Source organism: Zeugodacus cucurbitae, chromosome 5 (genome assembly GCF_028554725.1).
Source record: "Zeugodacus cucurbitae isolate PBARC_wt_2022May chromosome 5, idZeuCucr1.2, whole genome shotgun sequence".
NCBI classification, from domain to species: Eukaryota; Metazoa; Arthropoda; class Insecta; order Diptera; family Tephritidae; genus Zeugodacus; species Zeugodacus cucurbitae.
Window position 1 is genome coordinate 2392645 of NC_071670.1, and position 27037 is coordinate 2419681.

The following is a 27037-nucleotide window of genomic DNA, read 5'->3' on the forward strand; positions in this document are numbered from 1 at the left end:
GAGTTGTCAAAGATCCTCGGAATCATATTATCGAAAGAGACTAAGACTATATTACCGAGTTCTAAAAGATCCTCGAAAGAAAATAAGAATCATATTATCGAGTTTACAAACAGTTTCCAAAGACCCTCTTGATTCATAGAACCAAAGGTCTAATTGTCGAGCTTTCAAAGATCCTCGGATTCATAGAACCGATAGAAAATAAGAGTGATATTGTCGAGTTTTCAAAGATTGATTGACTGTTGATTCATAGAACCGAAGGAAAATAAGAATGATAATGTCAAGTTTTCTAAGCTCCTCGGAATGCTATCAAAATCATCATCATAATCATCTACCCTTAGGATAGAACTTCGATTAGTGCTTTCCGCACCGAAATGGAGTCCTATTATTGATCGAAATTTGAGCCTGGAATAAACTCAGGAACCCTCAGCAGCTCTTTTTGATCTCTGAATCATTCACACTTTGGAAAGATATATTACTTATAGCGAACATGCTCAACTTTTTAAGAAGAAAGTGGATCAAAAAGAGATCTATCATATACGAAAGAGTTCTAAGCAGTTTGGGAGATGGAGATTCCGACTAAATTATGTTAAGCATACATTTTGAAATCTTTTATGAGACTTTTAAACTATATTTTTTATGAGACGACTATATCGTATGGTACCAGTAAGATAACTTGAGTCCTTGAGGTTATATTGTTTCTAAAAATTTTGTTTGCTGAAGGCTTACGGCTATTAAGACTATTCTATTTGGTAATCTTGACAAGCTAGCGGTAATATAATTTAAGGCTACAAGCCAGTAAACTGTGTACAATAAAAGTAGTTCGACACTTACCCCTTAAAAAGGCAGCAGCTGTTGTTTTTCCGCAGAATCTGCAATAAAATAGAAAAAAAAAACACACAGATTAGATTTACGCCTGCCATTAACATAAAAACTAATTGAAATATCTTAATATGTAGCGTATTCGCTGTGTTTTTTCTGGCTGCTCACGATGAAATTGTTTGCCTTGTCGGCGCATAAAGCGCATAAACAAGTTTCAAGAAACCAAGTGAGTACATTAAACCGTAATAAAATGTTTATGAACTTTCCATGTATGAATGAGTTTCGTGACAGATAATAACTTATTAAAAGTGTGGAAAATAAAAGACAACAACAAAACTAGATAAAAAATGCAAACAAAAGTAACTAAACAAGCTAATGCAAAAACAATGATAGCGAAAGTTTCCACCGGCAGGCGCACATACTATAAATGACAGCTGCCAAAATAGCTAAAAGAAAAAACAAAAACAAAAAAAATAAAAACGTGAAAAATAAAATTAAATTGAAACCGGCGAAAAAACGGCTGAACGAAAAAGTAAAAACAAACTCGTTTTCTATTCGCAGCCAGCGTGCAACAGCAACAACACAGCTGCCACAAACGGCGACAATTGCCACATTAAACCACTTTCATTTGCGCATTAGTGACGACGACTGATTAGGCCGAAAGCAGTTTGTGATTTATGAAATTAGCCGGACAAAGCGCGTTGGAAAAGAGAAGATAACACTGTCTAATATTGTAAATGCTGCAACGCGCAACACGAACTTGAATGCTTACATACTTTCATGCTTTTGTGAGTACTTATGTACATGCTGTTATGCTTGCGCACTTGGCTACTACTTAGATAGGCCTACATATGCGCTTTAAAACTTACATGCTTATGAACTTATGCAGTACTTATGTGGGTACTTAAGTGCTTATGTACTTGTATACACCTGAACTTACATACTCTTGCACTTATAAACTAATATCACTTGATAACAATTTACTTAAACGCTTATATGCTTAAAAATAGTTGCTTAAGTATTTGTTACATTTAAACATATATATACTTTTAAAATTTATGTAAATAAAATTAAATGCTTATAAACTTATATACTTAAGTGTTTACTTAAGTAAAAACTTACGTACTTAAGAATTTTGTTTGTCTTTTTTCACTAGGAAAGAGCATTTGCATGCCTACATGCAAAAATACTTACATACTTATGTGTTTACTTAAGTAAAAACTTACATACTTAAACAATTTTTTTTCTTTTTTCACTAAGAAAAAGCATTTGAATACCTAGTTGCATAAATACACATACTTATACTTACATACTTATGTATTTACTATGTATATACTTATGCATTTACTTATTTACTCTTGCCAACAGGTGCTACTATGGACTAAGTAGGCAATTGAAAAGTAAAGTCCTCTCTCGACGAACAAAAACCAAACTCTACAAGTCCCTCATCATTCCCGTCCTACTTTACAGTGCAGAAGCGTGGACGATGTCAACATCCGATGAGACGGACCTAGGAGTTTTCGAGAGAAAGGTTTTGCGGAAGATTTATGGTCCCTTAAGAATTGGCAACGGCGAATACCGCAGACGATGGAACGATGTGTGTTATTCGACGGCATAGACATAGTCTAGCGAATAAAAAAACAACGGCTACGCTGGCTAGGTCATGTTGTTCGAATGGATGAAAGTGCTCCAGCTCTGAAAGTATTCGATGCAGTACCCGCTGGTGGAAGCCGAGAAAGAGGGAGACCTCCACTCCGATGGAAGGACCAGGTGGAGAGGGACCTGGCTTCGCTTGGTATAACCAATTGGCGCCAAACTGCCAGAAGGAGGGATGGCGCGCTGTTTTGGACTCGGCTATAACCGCGTAAGCGGTGTCTACGCCAGTCAAGAAGAAGAAGAAAAACTTACATACTTACATACTTTTATATTATATATTACATGTTAATAAGTAAGTAAAAGGCTATAAAGCAAAAGAATGTAAGCGTCTAATACGCATAAATTTAATAGAAAAAACAATAAACTCAAATATTTGCACAACATAAAGAGTCAACGCGCGTCGTAAAAAGGGATTGCTGTTGCCCTCGATTACTTTTATTATTACATTTTTATTATTTTAGATGAGTATTTGAGAAAACGCCGCCGTCCTACTGGCGACGCTGCATGGCAACACAGCCGAAAAATGGTCGCGCACTTGACGCGTTTGCCACTCTGCCTATCAAGTTCCCACAATGTATGTAAGCGTTAAGCGCGCGGCTGCAGCCAGCTGCCCAAAATGCTGTAAGTTATGGCGCGTTTTGGTATGATTCAAGTAAATGTCGGCGCACGTTCGAAGCACATCTCACACACACTGACAAACGCGCTCACTTGTTGCCAAAAGTCGGCGGCGCGTTTTTTCTCTTTTTTGCATTAACAGCAGGCGCGGCGCGACGTCGCCTAACTAGACGCGCGCTTGAGTGGCGTCGCGAAAAAAAAACAATATTTTTAGATGTTGCTGCGTGGCTTTTAGTGTAATTAATACAAATAAAAATCATAAACAAATGAAGCGTCCACGCATGGCTGGTCAGCCAACTGGCGGTGACGCGTTCGAGCGCCGCTGCGACCCGCGTAACAACCAGAAGCGGCATCGGCAATGCCAACATCAGCGTCATACGCGTTTAACCTCATGCGTTTGAAAATCATTAACAACTTCATCATCTTTGTTTAACTTCATCAGCGTTCCATCATTATCATGCGCTTATCCACAATCATCATCATCGGCGTTAGCTGAAGCTTCTGGCTGTTGAAGAGGTAATTGAACCGTGTCTAACCTTGACTTAGGCGCTGCTCAAGTGCGCTTTATGGCGACTTTGACTTTGTGCTGCTCGCTTGCCGCGTCAGCTGTTGCAAGGCAATTTGTGTGTTTTTGTTTGTTTTCGTCGTACGCTTGTTTTTTTTTTGTTTTGCTGCTGCTTCACTCACCTCGTTTGTGCTTGGCGCTGTTCAAGTGCGTAATTGTGCACAGCTGTTCGCTCTTCTTGTTGTTGTTGCAATTAGTGTTGTAAATGTTTGTACAAGGTGCCATAACACTTTACGCGCTTGTGTGTGTTTAGCTTTTGAACTTGAAAAATTTATTGACCACTTTTTTTGGCGCGCGCGTGTGGTGATAGAAATCGCTTTAACACACTCGGTATTTGGCTAAAGAGCTCTTAGGGAATTTTAAATATGTTAAATAGGGGCAAGTAACTTTAAATAGTAGCTGAAGTGCTTTCTGAGGTTGCGACATATGGAGGTCAATGTGTCTGAAAACGCAGATCCTCCACAACTGCCGAAATTTTAAAGATCGCAAGTTAAAATTGGAAATCTGAAAAGACCTTGGAGAAGTTATAGCTTCATAATATAGGATGTAGAAAGAAAATGGCGTTGGAAGGTATCTCTCGAAGAGTAAGACTTTGGAGGATTAAAATTTTCAGGTTTTCTTCATTTTCTTTCACTTAGCAGCTCGTAAGAAAGCAAAAGACAAAGATCTGCTAGTTTGCCAGAGATACCATACTTGGAATCGATTTCGGAGTTCCGTTTGTAACTGCGAGATCTGTCAAATAAAAAGACTCTTAAATGGCTTTCGTAAACACTTAAGCCCTCCGAAATTCTGGCTGTCCAGAAATGGAAAAGGTCTTAGCTTGACAATTTGATACAAAGCTCCAAAAAATTTGGATGTTTCCTTTTAAACTACGACCCATGGCAATATATATAACTCATCCGCATAGGGAACGAGTGCTTGACTTTTTTCGGAGCGGATCTCTGTTTGACCTAAGCTCGAATTCCAGAACTCAATTACTTAGGTCGGAAGGTCCAACTTAACGTCGAAGGTTTTGAGAACTTCGAAGCAAATTCTTATACAAAAAATACAGACTTACTTTTCAAATTTTGTTAAAGTTTTCATAATATGGTTCTAACGACCTCCATTGAGAACTAAAACCAGAGTTCTAAACAAAGCTAATCGAGTGAAACCCATGACATAACTTTGCTGACTATCGTTTTCCGACCAACGTCGACCTACAGAGGGTTCCAAACATTATAAGAGTCACCTTCAACAGGATGTAATGAAATACTTCAGACATAGAAGCTATGGGAGCACGAAGACACTGAAAAACCAGCTAATTACTTCCTCAGCTTTAACGACACTACATTTTGCAATGCAACTAATGAAAATTCTCAGCTTCTTCTTAATCCGTTACTTCCTCTAAATACTTAAAACAACGCAACAGGTTAATCTGCAGCGAAGACCGCCAGTCATTACCCTACTTCATACTCCACACTTTATTAGTTTCCATTAACCCCAAACTGTCTTCTTACTAGCACTCTCTGACAGCTCCATTTGCAGAGGGAGAGCTGCCGCCGCACCCAAAAGGAAAAGAAAAAGCGCGAAGAGAGAAATAAAAACCAACCTGTTAAACGCAAGATCGTCAATCACTCGCTGAACTACTACTGGGCCGCTAAGTGTAAGGCCGCGTTATCAACCGACAACACATGAACTTCCCACGCCCCGCACATTAATTACTTAATTACAATTTCCTTTCAGAATTGCGCGCAAACTAAATCTAACTTAATCTACAGCGGATGTTCTACCTGTTGGACGGCGTTGTGACGAGGTGTAGCTACTGCCGAGCGCAGCGCAATCTTTTCGCAATTTGTCATAATTTTTAATGTGCGTATCGACAAAACCGGCCGGCCAGCCGACCGGACTGACCGACTGGACGAGCTGCGCACTCGCGCAAAGGTTGAATGAATGAAAAGCGCGCTGCATGAACGCACAAGTGAGCAAAGTGAGACGCCAGCAGCGGGCGCGGGGGTAATTCGAGCAGTCCGTAGCAGCCTGTTGGCGCTAGAAAGTTGCGACGCATGAGATGCTATTGACCTCCGCGGCCATAATGAATGACAGTGGAGCGTTGCAAAGATTAATAGCGGCAGCTGTGCGCGGCCGCTTTAATTGGTCCGTAATTGCTGTAATACGCAACGATATGCGCAAATTTGCGGCAACAGCTGTAATTTCGACTTTAAAGAAAAGCGTTTTTTGGTTTTTTTTTTAGAGAAAAAATGAGACGTTTAATTTACGGTTGGTTGGCGTATGGAGTTCGCTAGGAGTTCGGGGAGTGTCGGCGCAATATTTATTTAATTATAATAGCAAAATGACAGCGGCAGCAACCGTGGAAATGCCAACGACCAGGCGCAGGCTGTGGAAACTCCGTGTGGACTCGCAGCACTCAAAGCAATGACAGCAATGGGAGCACCAAACAAATCAACGGCTAATTGGCATACGTTTGAGGTGTGTTTCGGAATTTCTAGTTTTGCAGCTTCGCGTCAAATAATAAAAAACTGCAAAAAATATGGCGCGGCTACCAGTAGCTGGTGTCGACAAGCGCACATTTACAGCGCTCAGCGTATTTTCACCGCCATCAGACCGCAAACAGGCTGACGCTGCCACTTAGCAGTCATACAAATATGCCCGTTTTATGTACCCGTATGTGGGCCGCCGCGTGTGGCACTAAAAAAGAGCGACGACAATGCGAACACGCGTTGGATGGCGTGCATTAGAAGCTGTAACAGCCCACAAAAACCGGCTTGACGTGTTGTTGCCGTTCAAGAAAAGCTGAAATGTTAGATGCAAGCGAAGCGAGTGTATTTGTGTGATTGTGGAAAATGTGCAGCAAACTAATGACACGAAAACCAAACGAAGATATAATGCAGTAAAATGAAGCCATTGTATGAACACGGTTGCAAGAAGATAATTTAGGCTTATAGATGACGCGTGAGGGGATTAAAAATCTTTTCATTAAACATAGGGGACTATCTGAGCACTTGGATTAGTCTGGGAGTGGAGTGTAAAATATTATATATTTATAAAGGATGTTATCTGAAGTCTCGGTTTAATGTGTTTTAGGATGGAACCTAAATCTACTGCTAGAAATTAGTTTTGATGGCAATACATTAAGGCTATCACTGTATTCGTATCCAGAATTATTGTGGCAGCGGTGGAAACTCTTTTGCTGCAGTTCTCAAAGATTTGATTCTTGAGAATTATAAATTCTCTAAATTTTGATTAAAAAATGGGTTTTATAATTATATATATAAATTTTAAACAAATATAAATTTTAAAATTTAATAAATTTATGATATTTTTTTTATTTTTTATTTTATTTATTTAAAATTTTAGAATAAAATATTTCGAAAAATATTTATTTTGTATTATTTAATGTAATTATACGTATTTTTAATTATTTTTTAGCACTTTTTCTCTTATAAAATTTAAAAAATTAGATATTTTGGAATGTTTTTTTATTACAATGTAAATTCGGTTTAATGTTTTTGGATATGCTTTAATTTAAAACAAAATTATTTTGAAAGCAAAATATTAGGTACACGTTTTTCAACTTCCAAAATATTTTTACTTTTATGCAAAGATTTTTTTATAAAAAATATATATATATATATATGTTATATTTTAATTTCTCGAAATTTAGTTATAATAAATTTTTTAAAAATAGTTTTAGTGTTTTCTCAGTCGATATTTTGTCCAAAAAAATTTTCACTCAATTTTTTTTTTTTAATTTCGGAAATATTTTTTGCAATTTTCTGTTACCTTTTCAACGATTTTTTGTAAAAACTAATTTATTTTTTTAGATATTTTTTGGATATATTTTATCTTTTTTATTTTAGTATTTTGTTATTTTATTACATTTTTTGTAAAAATAAAATTAAGTTTTTCCTACACTGATTAATGCATTTTTTAACTTGCCAAAGATTTTTTATAATTATTTTGGCAAAAATTACATTGAATTGAAATTTTGTTTTGATTTTAAAAGATTTATTAGTTATGAATTAGTTCTTTTTTTATTTTTTTTTAATATTTTTTTTTAATTTTAACAATTTTTTTTAATTTAAATTTTTCTTCTATTTGTTTAACAATCTCGTTGTTTTTTACATTTTAAACGATTTTTTGTATTTTTTAGATGTCCTGTTAATTTTTATTCCGAAAAATTTTATATTCACACTTTTAATTTAAGCACTTCAATTCCATTTATTTTTAAATGCTCACACATTATTTTGCAATTTAATTTTCTTTAAATTTCAGCACACGTGGCGACATTTATGATTTATGCATTTTATTGCACCGCACCAGGTAACTACGAACACACGCTATTAATCTTGAACTTGCACTGGCTAGCATGCGGCGCATGCGTGCGTACACAAGTTTCAACGTTTTCTTACTTAACCGACCGACACTGGACAATGAATGGACAAAACAATCAAAAGAAATAGCAGACAAAGTTGCTTGAAAAGCATAAATGTATGAGCTGCAGCACTTGAACGCTCGCTGTTGGCTATGAGTACGCGCATGCGCGGCTGACTGTCTATCTGACTGGCGCAGCATTGTGGCCAACGCGTGACCACAAATTACCGTTAAACACAAGGCAATCAAATGATTAATGATTTCGCGTATTTATTGCAATTTGCACGGTTTTCTACAAAAACATTTATGCGGTACATTAAGTGCGCATTGTTGTTGTTGGTTTCATTGTTTGAAATTATTTTAAAGAGTTTGGCGAAACATTTTAATGGATTTTTAAATTTTTGCGGAGCGCAAAATTGCGATTTCCATACACAAATGAAAATTATTAAATAATTTGAATTTTTGCGCTGTTAATTAACTTTCTTCCGCTCGCCAATCTATATATGTACTGCCACATGTCACATTTTAATTAAGCGAGCGCATGAAAACGCATGGCTTATGAGTAGGGTAGGGGTGGGGTGTGTGTGTGGTGTTATGTAGTTTGCGCGGTGTTAATTTGCAACAGTTAATTTCTTTTCAGCGCTGCAACACACAAAATTCCATTTATTTACTCAATTAGTTGACGTCTGTCTATGCATGGGAGGAGTGGTGTGAGCAATCGAAATGCGAATGCAGTTTAATTTACATTTGCAGCACACATCAGTTCCGCTATGCGTCAGCAATAAAATGCCCAGATGCATGTTCTCATACATATATAAATAAAAATTAAAAATGCTTTAGTTCTGAATACCGAAATTTCGGGATTGCGTTTTCGGGATTTCGGGATTATGAAATTTTTATTAAAATTTAGTTTTAATGGATTTACGTGAACTAATTTTGCATTTAAAATACAATTTTAATTTTTTTTTCGATATCTTGTCGATATTTTTGACCTAAAAATTTAATTTTCGAAATAAAATTATTATTTTTTAAATTCTAAAACATAATCATAAATCAATAATTTCACTAAAAATCATGAAATAAATTTATTAAAATGTATTAAGAAATATTTCAAAAAATTTTTTTTCAAATCCCGAAATTTCGATATCATAAATTTTAGCTGACTCAGAGACTTGCTCGACTTAAATACACACGCAAATAAAGCGTGTTGCAAACATTTGTTGAAAAATAAAAATAAATAAAGTAATTAAAACGAAAAAGAACAGACCCGCACACAGAGAGACACACACACAGTGACATTCAACGCCACAACTCAATTAACACCAAAGCACACTGTAGATCAGATCAGCATTTGTGTGCGGATGTGGGTGTATGTGTTATGTGTACATGGAATTTGTTGGCGATGGCGTTGACTTCGGCAAACCAATTGAATTGGCGTTGCCACATGCATTTTACACCCACACACACATACACACACTTCAACTTTAAGTTATATATGCGCTCATTCGTGTGCATTTCTGAATGTGCTCAGCAACGTCGAGTCATGCGCAACATATTGACACTCGCTTTTTAATATAAATAATGAGAACAACAACAACAACAATAATAATAATGGTAACTAAAGCACTGTGTGGTGTAATCAAGTGAATGAGGAGAATGAAGTGCAGTTTGTTGACTGTCAGCGCAAAAGCAAAAAAAAAAAACAAAAACTAATAATTTTTATTATTTGGCAAATCAATGCGAAAAGAAATATAAATGCACATAAATATTTAGTTTTAAATATGTAATTTTTTGAAAAAATTCTGTGGGAGAAAAATTTTAAAAATTAAAAAAAAAAATATTAATTATAAAAAGTGGCAACACTCTAAAAAAAGCACGGTTATAAAAATGAGAGTGTCCGAAAACTATCAAATAGCTTTCAAAGTGGCTTCTCGTTGAAAAATAATCACACATATCTGAAAATCAGACACTTCCGATATTTATTAAACCGGTTGAGAATTGAAAATGAGCTCGAACGAAATTTGTGAAGAATTAGGTAAAGATTACAGTAAACTAAACAGCGACATATTGAAAGCAAAATATGCTCCAAAACAAGCAATTCAGAGGGGTCACAATAATTCCACTAGGGCCAGCTTGTGAACTAGACTGTTTCCTAAAAAGAGCTGTCAATATATTATCATATTACGGAATCCATCACTTCAACGCTGTTACCACAACATCAACACCTCTTCGCTTGCATCAGCCAATTCGCCGCATTGTGTGGCAGAGGCTTTGCTGAGGACCAACTAACAATCGCTGACACCTCTTTTCATTTTGAGCGCATCAATTTATTTCGATGATTCGGTGAATTTGCGACGCCAAGCCCATGTAACAAACACTAGAAAGCGAGCTCGACGCTGGTAACAAGCACTGTGCGCCAGTCACTTCCGTCAGCGCCTGCAATTTGACTGTTGCATGACGCTCACTTGGCTTCAATGCAACGCTGTCAATGTTTTTAAAGCGTTTATTTGTTGCTGTAGCTGTTGTTGTTTTTGTATATTGCCTACATTTTATATATGACAAACGAGGCGTTATTTAGTTGAGGCGAATGCGTGGCAAATTGATACATGCATTTAACTGTAATTACTTGTGCGCTTCACTTCCTCCCTCTTCTTCTCTACTTCTTCTTCTTCTTGCTAGCCGCTAATAACTTTAGTTACCTTTAATGAAACGTTTACAAGCGGAAACGCGATTCTTCAAGGTTTCTTTGTTGCTGCGCATACGCGCCGCCGCCACCTTTGTGCGCGCAACACATTTCAGCGGAAAAATAAACGGTTGACAAAGTGGAAACACTTTTGATATATTTTTTCTTCATTAATTGCCGCATTTAACGCCTATTATTTTGCGTCGCAATCATTTGCTGCGCTTTCAACCTTGCGCATTTGCAACGCACGCGCAAACGCCGCCAACCAACTGACGACCAGGTGACATAATCGTTAATAGCAACAGTTTAGCTAAATAGTTTCACAATCGCCGCAGCAAATAATAACAATAACAGCAATAATGGTTAATAATGCAATTGTGTTTAATGGAAAATTTACGCGAATCACGCGGCAATGACAAGAAATTGTGAAAAAACTGCGTGAAAGTTACGCAAGCGCACAATTTCGCACCAATTTGAAGGCCTAACGAAACCGATATAATAAAAGTGAATAGCTTTTAATTGGCAAATTTCAAATTTTACGGCAATTAAGTTAATTTTCTATTAAAAATATGTATAATTTTGAAATTTTTTATTTCATGACACTTTTAACAGCTGTTGCATATTTTATATTTAATTATCGAGATAATGGAAAATGAATGAAAATATATTTTTTGTTAATTTAATATAATTATTATTTAATTTAAAAAATTATATTTCAAATTTTTTTGAGAAATTTTTTGTAGCATGCTATTTTTTTATAAGACTAGTATAATAATTTTTTATAACAAAACATGCATTTAGAATAAAAAAGTTAAAATTATTAAAAATTGCATGCGATTTTTTTTTGCTAAAAATATCATGCAACTTTTTTTTCTAATTTTTATAATGCATATTCCCAACTAAATCTTCGCTTTATGCTGTGAATTTGAATTACGTAACAGCGTTAAAGGTTCAACTACATGGCATGATAATATTAAAGCAAACAGATTTTAAGCCTCACTTTTACAACGAGATGATGGGCGAAAAGTTAAGATGCCAGCGAAAATGAACAAAAAATAAAATAAAATAAAATAAAAATTAATAAAAATATAAAATATAAAGCAAGTAGACAAACAGTAGCAGCTTGCTATGAGTTTGCAAAAAATAAAAAAAAAAATAAAATAAAAATAAAAGAAAATAAAATTAAAAAAAATAAAAACAAAAAAAAAAATAAAAATTAAAAAAAAATAAAAATAACAAAAAAAAAAATAAAATAAAAACAAAACAAAAAAATTATAATAAAAACAACCATAAAAAAAAATAAAAAACAACACTTCAGCATAATAGAAAATTGAATAAATGCTCTTAATACAGCGCTTAGAAAGTGTTTGTGTAAAAAAATAATCATATGTGTATGTATGTGTGGCATGAGTGTAAGTATGTACTTAGCCAGCAGTTATTTTTGCGCAAAAATCGCGGAAAAAATATATAAGATCAGCGCAAACAAACAGTAAACAGATCACACAGCTGCCGAGATGAGACATGGAACTGTAGCAAAACAAATTAAAAAAAAAAAAAATAAAAAAACACACACATGCAGTTAGTTGAAAAATATAACAGTCTGCGTTGCGGTTGACAAGGTATGACAAGCTGTTGTTGTTTGTTTTTGTTGCACGAATGTGTAGTGTGTAGTACCTTAAGTAGCATTTTTGCTCGACCGCCACAGATGCCCACAAGTATGTGTATCTATCTCTGTGTGTATGTTAGTGTCACATTACGTGACTTTATTATCTAATCGCATATTACTCTACTCATCTGTCAGCAATGATGTGACAGTTGCGGCAGTCAACAACAACAGCAACAACAAAAACTGCTTGATATTATTATTATTATTGTAGTTGCTATTGTTATTGTTATTGTTGTGATTGCAAGTACGCAACAGACTGCTACTGTGGCGCTAGCGTAATTGCTCAGCACTGCTGCTGACGACAGACGACCAACTGCGTCTCTCCGCCGACAGACTACGCAATGTGTGACTGCGAAAATTGTTTTTGTTTTTGTTTTTATTGTTGTTTTTATCTCCATTTGATGAAGTTTGTTGATTTAATGACATTTTAGTTGACTTTCATTGTCGCTGATGGCTAATGGCGTAAAGGTAAATGGCGATGTGCAAAGTTGTGCAAAAAATGCATAGCAGAAAGTACGCTAGTGTTGTTGTTATTGTTTTTGTTACATACTTAAAAGTGAAAGATGTTGCGAAATTATTTGCGAATCGCATTTTTTTTCATCAGCCAAATGCATGACTCTCTAATTAAATAATTATATTATTTTGCAAATGAATGAAATGAATGTTCGCAAAAAGCAAGCGTCAAGCCGCGATTGAAGCAGTGACGCCGTGTATAGACAGACAGCTGCGAAGTGCAATGCCTTGATAATGAGAAAAGTGAAATTTTGTTTGAATACTAGATATAGTAGGATTATAAGCAAAGAGAAAAAAATTAATTAAGTCACTTTGAAATGTTTTTGTGAAGGTAATCAAATGCAAGAAATTGCAAAATAGAAGAGCAGAAATCAGTAAAGAAACAGAGTTGCATTGTGATATATATATTTCATATAATTAGATAGTGATAGTGAAAATTTGCTCGCTATTAGTTTCAATTTTGGCAATGAAGCCTTCTAGTACTATAATCACAACTTCCGTATATTGAGAAGTCATAGTTGTAGAATACGAAGAAGAGCAGAAAAATAAGAAAGAAGCTTTCTTTGCTTGGATTTATGCGCACAGAAGAAAACATAGATCATAAGGTAGGAGAATAACTTTCCTCATTCGCCTGAGAGTCACATATGGTAACAGTAACAATGAGAATGACACTCTCTGTGCAGAACTCAGTCGATTGTTTCTAGAAATTTCGAAACTAGAAAACTCTTCGAGCAAGACCGGTTGCAATTTACTAAATTTTTCGTTCGTTGCTCAGTTGTGCAGCTGTAATTCTCTAGAGGTTTATAAAAAATTTAATATCCGAAATATTTCATTAATTTGAGTGGATTTGAAGCTAACGGATTCTTATAAATAATGTGACTATCTCGTTTGTGGATAAATCTAACACTGTGTACGAATCACTGGAGTAACACGGTTCTATATGTTTTTCTTAAAGAGAGTCAATACATTGTCTTTTTTAGCTGAAGTATTCCGTTCATTCATTCAAAATTAGGTCTTAAAAGTTTATATCTAGATCTAAATGTGTACTTACAATATTATATATGGTATATCGGTTTATTCAATATATCAGCAGAACTTACCTGTAAAGAAAGAGAAAATAAATAAATTAGTTTTTGCTATAATTATTTAAATATAATGTCAATCAAATATTAATATTTGTAGTAAATAACTAAACCTTACAGTGTTTAACTTGACTAAACCCCTTTCATATGTTGTGCCTTGAATGTAATAGGATGGAGGAGAAGATATAAAAATACGTGTGGGAAGATTTACTGATACTAAGAGGTTATGGATGTGACAAAAGTGCACTGCTTACATCCCCTAGTGCTTTTGAGGCACGAAGAGAGGTTTAGGTATGAAATCTCCTTCTTTCAAAGCGATAACTGATTTAGTGTAGCTTAATCAGTTCTCACTATAAGTCACTATGAATTCATGCACTCCGTTCCGTATTTATATTACTTACTGAGCCTAAACGTAAATTCAAATTTCGGAAAAGATAAGTATAGTTTCACACTAACTATCGAGCTCATTTCTCTTCTGTGAACCGAAACGTCTTAAACTACTCTCGATGCAATCGCAGTACTTCTGAGTCCCCTAATTCCATAGCTAAGTCCCAACTCAATAATTCAAAAAAAATACCTATTTCGTAATTAAAATATTTGGCTCCCTACAGAATCAAAAAATAAAATGAAATAACTCCCCAAATGCTTAACAGTTCGTTAGTGTTGAGTGAACTCGATGCTGAGTAAATAAGATACCACATGATTACTGTGGCTGCACGCACATGAAAGCGATACGAACCGCATGCGTGTCATTGTACGCTTCAGTAAATCCATGCTTGCCTTATTCCAACTCACCGTCCTCATTCTCCACTGGCGTACGCTTTGCCACACAACTCACCCTCACATTCAGCGACGTTTAAGTGATTGAATGTCAAAAATCATTATGAATAATTGTTGCTGTTGTTGCTTTTGTTGTTGTTTAGTACAGTGAGTAGTGTGTTCTTTATCGATATGATTGTTATTTTCGATTTATTTTGCTGTTATGCCTCTTGGCGTTCTACTGCTGCTACTAACATATTGTTGTAATTGCAGTTGTTGCTTTATTGCATGTTGATGCTGATGCGTATCTGTCAGTTTATCTGTTTATCTGTTCGCAGTCATTAACATTAGCGCTCAACTGTGAAATCGGTCATGAGAAATCATGGTCAATTACTGAAATTAAATTGAAAATTGTAAACTAATGGCGAGGGCAGGCGGCAGTAGGTGAGTGGTGCTAGGATGAGTGAGTGTGTTTGATGTGTAATGCATTGCATGTAATGAAGGGTGAAGGCTGGAGGTGGTGCGTGTGGCACAGCAATATTACATCAAATTAACTAGTTTTGCCTGTGACTAACTGACAAAGGAGATAACAGAGGAGTCGAGGCTTTGATTCGCTGAATAACTAATTTAATTAGTGATTTAATTTACTGCTAAAATTTAATGGAGTGGGAAAGCAACAGTGAATTGTAAAATAATTAGCAAATGTGTAAAAAATATTCATGAGAAAAGTAATGGAAGAGTAATTATAAAAGTAATGGTATTGTAATTGTGATTATAATAGTAGTAGAAACTGTAGTGATAATTGTAGCGGGTATAAAATCGTTATAATTTCAACATAATTAATTGTAATGGGAATAGTAATGGTAATGGTATTGGTAATTATATAAATAATGGCAATAAAATTGAAAGTGATAATTGTAACTAGGTTAAAATTGTTACACTTTCAACAAAAGTAGTCGTAATGGTAATGGTATTGGTAATTCAACTATCATGTAGTAATGAAAAAGTTAACTATAATAAAAACTGCAATGACAAGTCCAAATTGACATATATTTTATAATTATTTTTAATCAAATCAAAAGTAATAATGCTGGTAATGGAAAAGTAATTGTATTGACAGAATTACCAAATGTAATGGTAAAGTTTTAGTATAACATCATAATAGAAACTGCATTGACAAGCTGAAATTGGTAAATAGTCTATAATTATTTTTAACTTGAGAAAAGGTAATGGTATTGGTAATGGAAAAGTAATTGTAGAGATATGTACACTTGAAATTTAATTGTAAAAAATCTTGGTTATTGTAATTTAATGTTTATCGTAAACCCCTAATAATAGCAGTGTAAATTATGATTTGATAATGGTAATCAAAAAGCTAAAATGGTAATTGTAATGATATCGATATAAGGATACTAAAATAAATCAACACACGTTGAGCGCACTTCTTATAAATATTTCTTAAGAGAGAGCGAGAGAGATATAAAGACAGAGAAAGAGGAAGAAAGGAATTTAATATCTGCAGAGTAATTGAATAATATAATACAAACGGATGATAAAAATAATGTTTCAGAAAAGCAAGCGCGAACAAAAATACATTAATGCCACTTCTGCCACAAACAAATTAATATCGTTCTTAATTAATACACGTGAATTATTCCTTCAGCTTTTTTCTCCTCCAACTGCGGAGAGTAATCAACATTTCACAGCGCCAACGGCTGACAGCTGCGGTGGTGTGTAAGTAATAAGAAAAATCGACACTAATGCGCGGTATGCAACATGTTGCGGCGCCAATGATGCACTTTTTTTGCAATACTCTTGCGTTACACCCGCGCACATTACACATTATGCATTACAACGGCAAATATTCGCTGGCTCGTCGATTGGCTTTCTGCCGCTGCGCTGAGCAGCTGGCTGCCATGAATTTTAAATTGAATTGCCGATGAGTGAGTGCGGCAGATTGCAGTGCGCTTTTACTGTAATTGTTGTTGGGTGTTCTTGTTGCAGTGGCTTCATTACAAAGCGCAGCATGATTACACGCCGCGGTGCGTTTGCGAGTGCGCTGTCAGGCTATTAATCCCTTTTTCGGCGTAAAAACTGCCGCATCAACAACTCAATTTGAGCGCCCGCGTGTGTGTGTGTGTGAGAGAGAAAGAAAGAGTGAACGAAAGGAAATTTGCATGCATGCGCGCTGTAAGTGATTTTTTCGCACGCCTGCACAATTTTTATTAAATCCATTCAAATTAACTCGCAATTTGGGTCAACTTGAGTGCTAAATGTGGTTGTCCACATGCGCCAGGCGGCGCGCGGCTGTTGCTGGGCCGTGGCATATGTAAGATGCCGACTGCTGATTATGACGTCGATGATGATGATGAGCATTCGGAAAAATGTTGAGCTTCGCCTGTGCTGAGTGGTTGAGCGCATCGAGTGGTGGGTGTAAGTGGCTTGGAGTTAGGGAAAGCCGCAGCGTGCAGGCTTATTCACTCATTCACCAACTCAAGCGCTTGTCAATATTTGCAATTTTTTTTGTGTGCGTCTTGTTGATTTGTTGTTGTTTTACATGACATTCAAGTGCGTTGGCTTAACAATGACCGACTCATTGGCATTATTGGCCATTTGCAGGCACTTTCCACGGCATAAAATCCAGCTTTGCACTTAACAATGTGTGTTTGTGTTGTTGTAAATTGTTGTTGTATCAATCTATATATATTACGTAAGCCATAAAAGTCCTTTGCACCACATACGTTGCATTTTACGTTGTTGGCATAATTTTAATGAGATTATGCTTTAGGGCTCTACTTCATATCCACATATGTAATGCAATGGCAAAAGGGCGAGAATATGTAATGCGATTGACTGATAAAAAGTGAAGCAAAAATATAATAATATAATAGACACAGCCTCTGCTGTTTTAAAGGCGCTGGTGATCACTATTTTAAGTTGATTACAATGTTAAAATTAAAGTAATTACTAAAGTAATGGTTGATGGTTAATGATTACAGTAATGGTAATTGGTAATGGTTGCTGTTGTTATCTAGCCCCGATTCAACTGGCAAGTATGGATCAGTTGTCACAACAAGTCAATTCATTTAAGTTGTGAACTGGTAATGGTAATTAACAATGGTAATGGTATTAGCAATCCTACAAATAATAGTGCATATTTTTATGGTATTTGTAAAGATATCGAACATGGAAGCAGCAGTAATGGTAATTACATCTAATGCAAAAAAGGATTCATTACTAGCACTAATGAAAATATTTAATTGTATGGTAATTTTAAAGAAGACTATTAAACATTAAATCGATTTTAAACAAAATTAAAAATATACCCTGACATTTTAATGATCGCAGTAATTAAAATACTTATGATAATCGTAATGGAACAATTAACTCTAGGAGTACGCAAATATTGATACAAAATATGCATAATTTTTATAATGAATACAGTAATTTGAAGTGTAATGTAGAATATAATGAAAAACGTTACGGTAATCTAAGGAAGAATTTACAAATATTGTAATGATTACATGTTTCACTTGTAATCTTAATTATTTTGGTACTAATTAATATAATCGTAGCGTAACATTTAAACCTACTGTAATGATTGCTACTTCTGATTGTAATCATAAATGTAATGATAATGATTACTGTAATTAAATGTAATTAAATTGTAATAACTTTGACAATATTGTCTATTACATTTTAATTGAGTTGATAATGATGCAACGCTCTTCCGCTAATATTAACAGTAATCAAAGTTGTTTTTTACTGTTTCACCAGAACAATGATTATGATTAACACAGCTTATTGGCCGTTGTAGGCGTATGCAAATGCCTTAAATATAGACAATTTTATTTCCATTACTACAGCAGCTGTCTGCATGCAATTTGCGGTTGAAAAATGTTTATTTTTACACGCAACAACAACTTTTGCCATGCGCCGTCATTTCTTTTTGTTGCATGCGTGTAAATATGTACTTGTGTATTTGTTTGCGCACATGTAATGACTTTCACTGATGTGCTTGGCGCGGCGAAAGAGGCAATTAAAGCCAGTCCACACAAGCTGTTGCATGCATGTGTTGCCACTAATAGGCATTTGTTTTTTTTGTTGCTGCTGCTGCTGCGTGCGCTTATTGGCAATGTTATTATGGCACCTACACACACAGACTTACAGTCTGTTGTAATTGTTATTATTTTCACATCACTATACAGTTTTTTTTATTTTAATTAAGTTGCTAGTAGTCCAGTTCATAAATTGCATGTTACTCATACGCCCTGTCGTCACTGCCGCATCCGCTAGGCTGGCCAAAGCCGCGGACTTAGTGCTTTGTCAGTATGGTTAGACGCTAATTTACAATTAATTGACAATGGCGAAGCTACTGTTAGTTTTTCTCTATATAAACACACACATACATGCACATGTGTATGTATATGTAGCATAATAGTAAGTATATTAAATTCTACTTCAGGCTTTTAATAGCAATTTGATATGGCAGCGTGTAGCCATTAGCGCGCTCGTCTGCCCTTGCATGCATGTATTGGTGTGGGCAGCGGAAAAATTGTAACAAATAAACAGGTCGATTGAGGTAAAAGCACAATAAAGCCTCACAGGCTAATGAAACCTAATGCCACGTGAACAGCGGTTTATTTATACATTCTCTCTGCTATCAAAACAAGGGCATCGCTTTCGCTGCTTTAATCCATTGTATTACTCTAATATAATACTATACTCATTATTATATGCACATAACGGTAGCTATTAGTTGCCGCTAGCCGTGTTTTCTGTTGTTATTAGTCATTTTTGAAAGCATATTAGTGCAAATACATGTATGTGTGTCGTGTTGTGATTGTCCGCTTGTTAGTAGGCGTATCGATTACAGCAACAAAATAAAAATGTTGAAAAATAATTAAGGCACCCGACAACAACTGTGTTACTAGCAACAACAAAAAAAAATTGATTGAAATACATAAATTCATATTTAGTTCGAAAGGTAGTTAAACTGGTCGACGGGCTGACTGGCCAATAACGGTAAGGTAAATGTACGGGTTTTTGCTAAACTGACTAATATGTACAAAATACCATTTGTATTGGTATAACAACAGCAAACACAAAACTTGGCTGCTTTGTTGCGTAATTGAGTGGGCATGCATGTGTAAGCAGAGGGCAAAAGTGGAAATAAAAAAAAAAAAAAAAAAAAAATTGGAAAAAAATTAAGAAAATATTTTTCATTAATAAAAAAGCAAAAAAAAAAATGAGAATTTAATTAAATAAAAGACAAAATTTTTAAGAAATAAATAAAAAAATCAGGAAATATAAATAATTCAAAAACATAAAATAAACAGAACTAAAAAAATATACAGAATGAAAAAAGTAAAAAAAAAAAATAAATTATTATCCTGAAAAAAATTAAAAAAATGGAAAAGTAATAATTCCTTAAGAACTTTATTTTTTTTAATATAAATTATTAATAAAAAACTGAAAAAATTTAATAATTCCTTAAGAATTATATTTTTTTATAAAATTTTTTTTTTATAGAAGAAAACTTTTTATAGAAAAAATTCAAAAATTTATTTACAGTGGAACTCTCTAACTTGAATCATCATAATGCACAAAAAACTTCGAGTTAGCGAAACTTCGAGTTATAGAAATTTTCAGTAAAAATTAAATTTTTCAAAAATAAATCATATTTTTAGTTCAACTCCATACCATATAAAGGAACTCTTTCGAAATCCGGCTTCGATAGAAAAATTGTAAATTATGTACTATGACCTGATTGGAAAGTTCGATTTATGGAAGGAAACTTTTATGAAATTTCACTTCTATTGCCACTTCAAGAGTTCGAGTTATGGAGAAATTCGAGTTAGGGAAGGAAATTTGTATGAAATTCGATTTCTAAACGCTATTGCCAATTCTGGAAGTTCCACTGTATAAGCGAAAAAAGTAAGTATAAATATTTTACATTTTTATAAAACATATTTTTATGAAAAAATTAACGTTGAAAAAAATATTTAAGAAAATTTGAATAAAATAAAAAAGTTTTTTTAGTTTTCAGTCAAAATGAACTTTTTTTAAATGTATGTATGTCTACAGCCATTTTTTTCTATAAAAATATAATTTTTGGAAATATTTAATCAAATTCTGACACTTCAATTAAAATTGAAAGTAATATTTATATATAATAGTAATAAAAAAATGTTTGAAATTTTTTAATTTAATTTAAATTTTTTTAATTTAATTTGAATATTTTTTTTAAAATTTCGATTTTTTCCTTTTGACACTTCAATTGAAATTGTAAGTAATATAAATTTCATAATTAAAAAAATGGTAAAATTTTTGGAATTCTTTAATTTAATTTCAAATTTGTTTTTATTTTTTTAATTTTTGAAATTTCTACAGTTTTTGAAATTTTTTTAATTTTTGAGATTTAAAATTTGTTTTAATAAATGAAAGCTAATTGCTTGAAAAGTCTCAAAAAATAAAAATAAAAAAAATCATATAGTTGTGGAAGGTGTGTTATACAGTCTGGCAACTACCGACTTGCTTAATACGTTTTTGTTATAAATTTCCAAAAAAGTGCGGTTTATAAAAATATAATTTTTAATATTTGTAAGTGTAAAGCGCTTTATAATAGAAAAAAGATAAGAAAAAAATTTGGGGCTGTTGAAAAGTGTCAGATCCTGAGGATAGGCTACAGATTTCGGAAAGTTTACAGAACATATAAATCAGAGGACTAAAGGAGAAGATTTTGTTCCAGTTTTTGATATAATACTCATCACAGTGAACAACTTTTAATCTAACAGCTAACATTGACTCTTAAAATGGCTTTCTACACATGATCCCATCCTCCACCAACCTATAAAAATCCATATTAATACTATGTAAATAACTATAAAATGTAAGAAAAAATGCTACCAAGCCCATATAAGCGCATAAATGCAACAAAAAAACAATAACAACAGAGCTAGCGAGTCACTCACGGCTGACAGTATTTAGTTGTGGCACAAGTTCAGCACACGCTTAAATGGTTCTGAACACAATAATATTTGCAAGCGAAATAAAAATAGACACGCATGCAGATTAGCTGCTCTAACTGTGGGCCGGTTAAAACTGGTTTTCTAGCAGCACACACATGCATACGCACCTACATAAATTTCATACGAGTCTAATGATCGACCAATAAGTATGAACGACGTGCGAGATATGCAAATGACTGGCAGTTCGCTACCAGTGTACTTATAATTTAAGTAAATACATTTATAATTACCTACAGTTGGAGTTGAATGTTACGTTTTTCTAGTAATTTTTTATTAAACTACAATCTAAAGTGCATTTATTTGTGAGTGTGTGTACTTCAAAGTACGCCTGACACGCTTGTAGTTACACTTATGGCACGCACTGTGTAGTCAGCTGCATTAGTAATTGAATGGGTGTTCCTAATCACTTTGCCAATTGAATGCCACATAGATTAGTATGAGTATAAAGTACTTTCAATGGCATTAGCACCTTTGGCACATGCTTTCGATGATAATGTGTGGAAAATTATGGAGAATGTGAGATAAAATGTGAAAATTTACAAAATGAAATATAAAATTTCAATATGATGAAAAAAATATTTAATTAAAAAATAGTAAAACAATAAATAATAAAATATTAAAAAAATTCAGAAACATTTTTTAAATTAAAATGAAAATATTTAAATTACAGAGGAAAATTTAAATGTAAATTAGAAAATAAAAATAATATAAAAAAATTTTAAAATGAAATAATAAAATTTATTAAAATTAAAAAAAAAATATTTTAAAATTAAAAATTAAGAAACAAAAGAAAAATTAATATATAAAACATTAAAAAAAATCAAAAACAAAATTTAGAAAATACATATTAATAATTACAAAGACTTAAAAATATTTTTACAAAATTTATAAAAAATTAACACAAAATTTATAAAAAATATATTAATTACAAAAAAAATATATATATATATAAAGTAATCAAAGTTAAAGAAACCATGAATTTTTATAAAAAAATAAAGTAAATAAAAAATATTAAATACAGATATTCAAATAAATTTTAAAATATTAAAAAAAAATAATTAAATAAAAAAAAGAAAAAACTAAAAACTATTGAAAAATAATTATTTAAAAAAAAGTTTTAAAAAATGTGTTATTTACAAAAAAAAAATTAAAAATATTTAAGAAAATAAACAAAATTTAACCAAAAAAAAATAATAATAAATAATTTTAAATTTATTTAAAGAAATTTCAAAATAAATTTAATCAATAAAAAAAAAATATAAAAATTAAAAAAATATATAAAAAACTAACAATATTAAAGAAAATAAACAAAATTTAATAAAAAAAATAATAAATAATTTTAAATTTATTTAAAGAAATTTAAAAATAAATGTAATTAATAAATAAAAAATATAAAAATGAAAAAAAATATTATTTTAAATAAGAAAATATTAGTAATTAAAATATTTAAAAAATATCAAATTAAATAGAAATCAGTGAAAAATATAAAAAAAAAAATAAACGAATGAAATTAAAATTCAGGAAAAAATCAACAAAATATTAATAATTAAAAAACTAAAAAAATATTTAAAAAATTTTAATTGAGAAATTATTTAAAAAAAGTCCAAAAATCACGAAACTCTGCCCAGCAACTTAATCGCCAGCAAAAATAGTCACGAGCTGCAGCAGTAAATACCCTCGAAAAAATCCAAAAAACAACACCAACAATTAATTAAATATTTACTTTTCAATTAGTTAAATACGCGTTTTAGCATCCACTTGAGCGTTTAGCATGTTTATTTTGTTTTTTCTATTGTATACACGCCTGGTATTTACCATTTTATTATGCAAAACATTGATGGATAGCCAACAGCGAACTAGCTTTAAGCTCACACACATACACACCAACGCGCACGTGAGCAGCAACGCTGACACTGGCAATCAGCTACTTAAACGACGCTTGGCAAATAATATTTTAGCATTTTACACGCTTGTCAATGCAAGCTAAGCGCGGAGAGACAGCGGCGGAGGTGGAGGATGCCAATAAGCCAAGCGAGCGTAACAGTTGACTGCAGCTTATTACCGTTATTGTTGTAGCTATTGTTGTCTGTAGTCAATGCTGTTAAATAGCTAATCCATAGTATACTCAGCACGCGAAACAAAGAAGCTTCTAATAATACCCAACTAATAAGCATGGAAAATTTTATGCGCTATTGGAGTTTGTCGGAAGGGTTTATGTTTTATATTAATTTATTTACACAAACATATATTATTTTTCTCCGCTAATGATCAGTTTGAAGGTCATTTGCATTTAACAACAATGCTAATAATTTACATAAATGTGTGAGGAAATTAAAAAAAATAATAATTTTTAAGGAAAAATTCATAAATTTATAAAATTTCCCTTCGCGTGATTAGCTTAGTCGAGCTGTCAAAAGCCCTTCTAAAAATAAATATTTCAGAGAAGACAATTAAAATTAGCAATAAATAACGGCAAATCGTGACTTTGTTATTGCTGTTAGAGATTTCACAATAATTTATTATTGAAATTTTTATCAAAAAAAATTCCAACTTTTTATATAATTATTACGCGGCACGATTTTTTGTTCTAAAAAAGCTTTTCAAAATCAATATTTTTACATCATTACAAAATTTTAAACCATTCAGAGATGATTTGCTGAAGCTTTCGAGCCAATGAGCTTTATTTGACCATATTAAAGCTTATTTACAGAGCTTTTCAAGGTGAAGAAGCTTTAAAAAGCTCTCCGTAATGAACTTTAAAAGCTGTTATGAAAGCTCCCAGGAGCTTAATTGATAAATAATCAATAAAATATTTTCTTACATTACTCAGCACAGCCTTGAAGTTGTCACTACTTGTCAATCCAGATCTTATTCTTATTTTCTTATTATCTTTTTCTTGTCTTAAATCTTAGACAATTGAAGAGATTTATCTTACTACTAGTTCTACCTTTTGCTTACCGCTCCCCCCTCTAATCATTAGAACTCACTCACTTGGAATTCTCATCTGCAAACATTTATGGACTTAGTTGTTCTTAGCAGTTGACGGCTGGCTGCTTAAGAATACGTGGATTGTCTTACAATAGTCCAAAGTCTAGCACACGAAGACAAGGTTAACTTATTGCCCTCTTTGTGTAATTTGCTGCAACAAAACCAAGCGCCTAGATGCTGGCTTTATGTGGTCTTGCTGTTCGGCATAGTTGTCATTACGTTGAAATTTAATATATCATAAAGAAGCTTTGGCTAAAATATATATGTATATATTTAAATATTCATCACCTTGCGGTTCGTCTTAGTTAGTTGCACTTCACACATTCTCTTATTACTCGCTTGGTGGCTTGAGGTAATTGGAAGCGTTTATGTGATGTGTGCAAAAAGAATTATTCTAACAAAGTCAAAATAATTTTTCCTTTTTTTTTTGCTAATTAAGTTAGACGTGCTTTTAGAGTTGTAACGGAAATTTTTAAGTATGAAATTAGAGCTAGAGCTTGTTCAGAGTTAGTATGGTAAAAACGGATAGTACTAATGAGCTTTTTTAGCTTCAAGTAACTTGAAAGCTCAGAGAGCTTTCGACTTTTCTTTTTAAATTACCGAATTATCATAGTTAAAAACAGCAAAAAGTGCCAGATTCGAGAATCTGAGCTTTATATATCAACGAAGTAAGAATACTATATGAGCTTTATATCCTGAGCTCACTCAGTCTGTTGGTAACAATAGCTAGAAAGCTGTATGGCACTAAAGCTCTAGAAAACCAGTGTTGCTGTCGAGTTAAGAGAGAGGTGGACCAGGTTGAGGAACTATAAAGCTACCAGCTTAAAAGTTTGGAACTCGCTCGATACGCTAACTCCCTAAGCTTTCTATAAAAGACATACAAAGCGATCAAAGCTCACTTGTTTCAAAACCCCAACGGAACGCATAATCTCCCCAAAGCACAACAAAACAAAATACCAAAAATGAAAGACCAAAACAAAATTAAACTACAAATTCCATTTCATTCGCGATTTGTTATCCGCACAGCAGCGGAAGCCGGTGGTCGCTGGTCAAACAAACGCAGTAACTGTAAATGCGTCAATTGAGGTTTGTTTTTTTGTCGTCCCTTTTAAGGGACTAACAAAATATACACGTAAACTTTCAAACCAGAGCAACACTGCGCGCACACACTCACACCACAACACTCGTTCGCTGACTGCGTTACCAGCCGCTAGAGTCGTGTGTGCTCGGCGCTTGTAACCCATCGGTGCGATTTGGCTTAATATGCAATTTACAGTTATTTAACTGCGTCACCACCTGCCCGCCGCCTGGGAGCGCGACCAAAGCTTTCAACAGCGCCGCATTCATTCATTTGTTGGTTAACTCGCAGGGTTGCTCACACTCACTACGCGCGCGCGCTTCGTTCGGGGATTTGTTTTGTTTATCTGTAATTTTGGTGGAATTTGCGAAGCAGCTTAAATGCTCGGCGCACAGAGAGGGTATGAGGACACAGCGCGTCTCTGCTCGCTGGGCGCCAACTAACTTTATTGCGGTTGCCTTAATGTAAATGTGCTGTTTGTTGCTTTGGTAGCGCCAACCGCCAACTTTTCGCACTAAACGCGCACAAATTGTTGCAATTGCAACTGCCGCCGAGCGCCGCGCACCTCCGCTAACGGTTTCGCTGTTGTGAATTGAATTGCGTGTGCGGCATGTGTTGCATTGTTTACACAGCGCGTTGCATGTTCATGCTGCACCTGCCACCGCCATCGCCGCCTGCCACCTGCGAATATATCACTTGCCGCCTTCGCACTGGGTGCAATAAAATTTGTAAGCGGTTAGTGTATTATTTACTGCCATGACTATTTTACGATTTTGTGGCGTTGAAGGGTGATAATTAGGCGCTTTTAATTGTATGCGCAGTTGTTCAAGTTTCAAGCATTAATTGTTACATACAATGGTGCGCTAGTCAGCGCCAAATTGAGCCGCTCAGTGCAGTGCAGACTGATGGCGCATGTGCTTTCAAAATTGTTGTATTTTGTTGTAATATTTGTTGCCAATTCAATCAACTGTAATTATTCGTGATTCAAATTAATTATATTGCCGTTGAATTAAAAGCTGTGTCAATGAACGTGAAGTGAGAGAGAGTTAGAGAGAGCTTTTGAGCATTACAAATGTCGCTCTTTACTTATTCGAGATGAGAACTTAGAAAAGGCTGGGAACAGTTTCAAAGTTTGCTCAAGATCGTCAAAAGCTTTCCTTAGGACCCCATCCTAAATGTACCAGAGGAAATGTGAGAAAAAATATGTTTTG

At 33.8% G+C, this 27037-nt stretch overlaps 1 non-coding gene across 1 annotated transcript in view; it reads right to left on the reverse strand.

Moving 5' to 3' along the window:
* Nucleotides 1-251: 251 nt before the first annotated feature.
* Nucleotides 252-27037, reverse strand: part of LOC105208726 (uncharacterized) — a 111026-nt gene continuing 84240 nt past the window's right edge. The window contains exon 5 of the transcript XR_008471211.1: nt 252-869. This is a non-coding gene — a transcript (uncharacterized LOC105208726). The remainder of the gene's footprint in view (nt 870-27037) is intronic.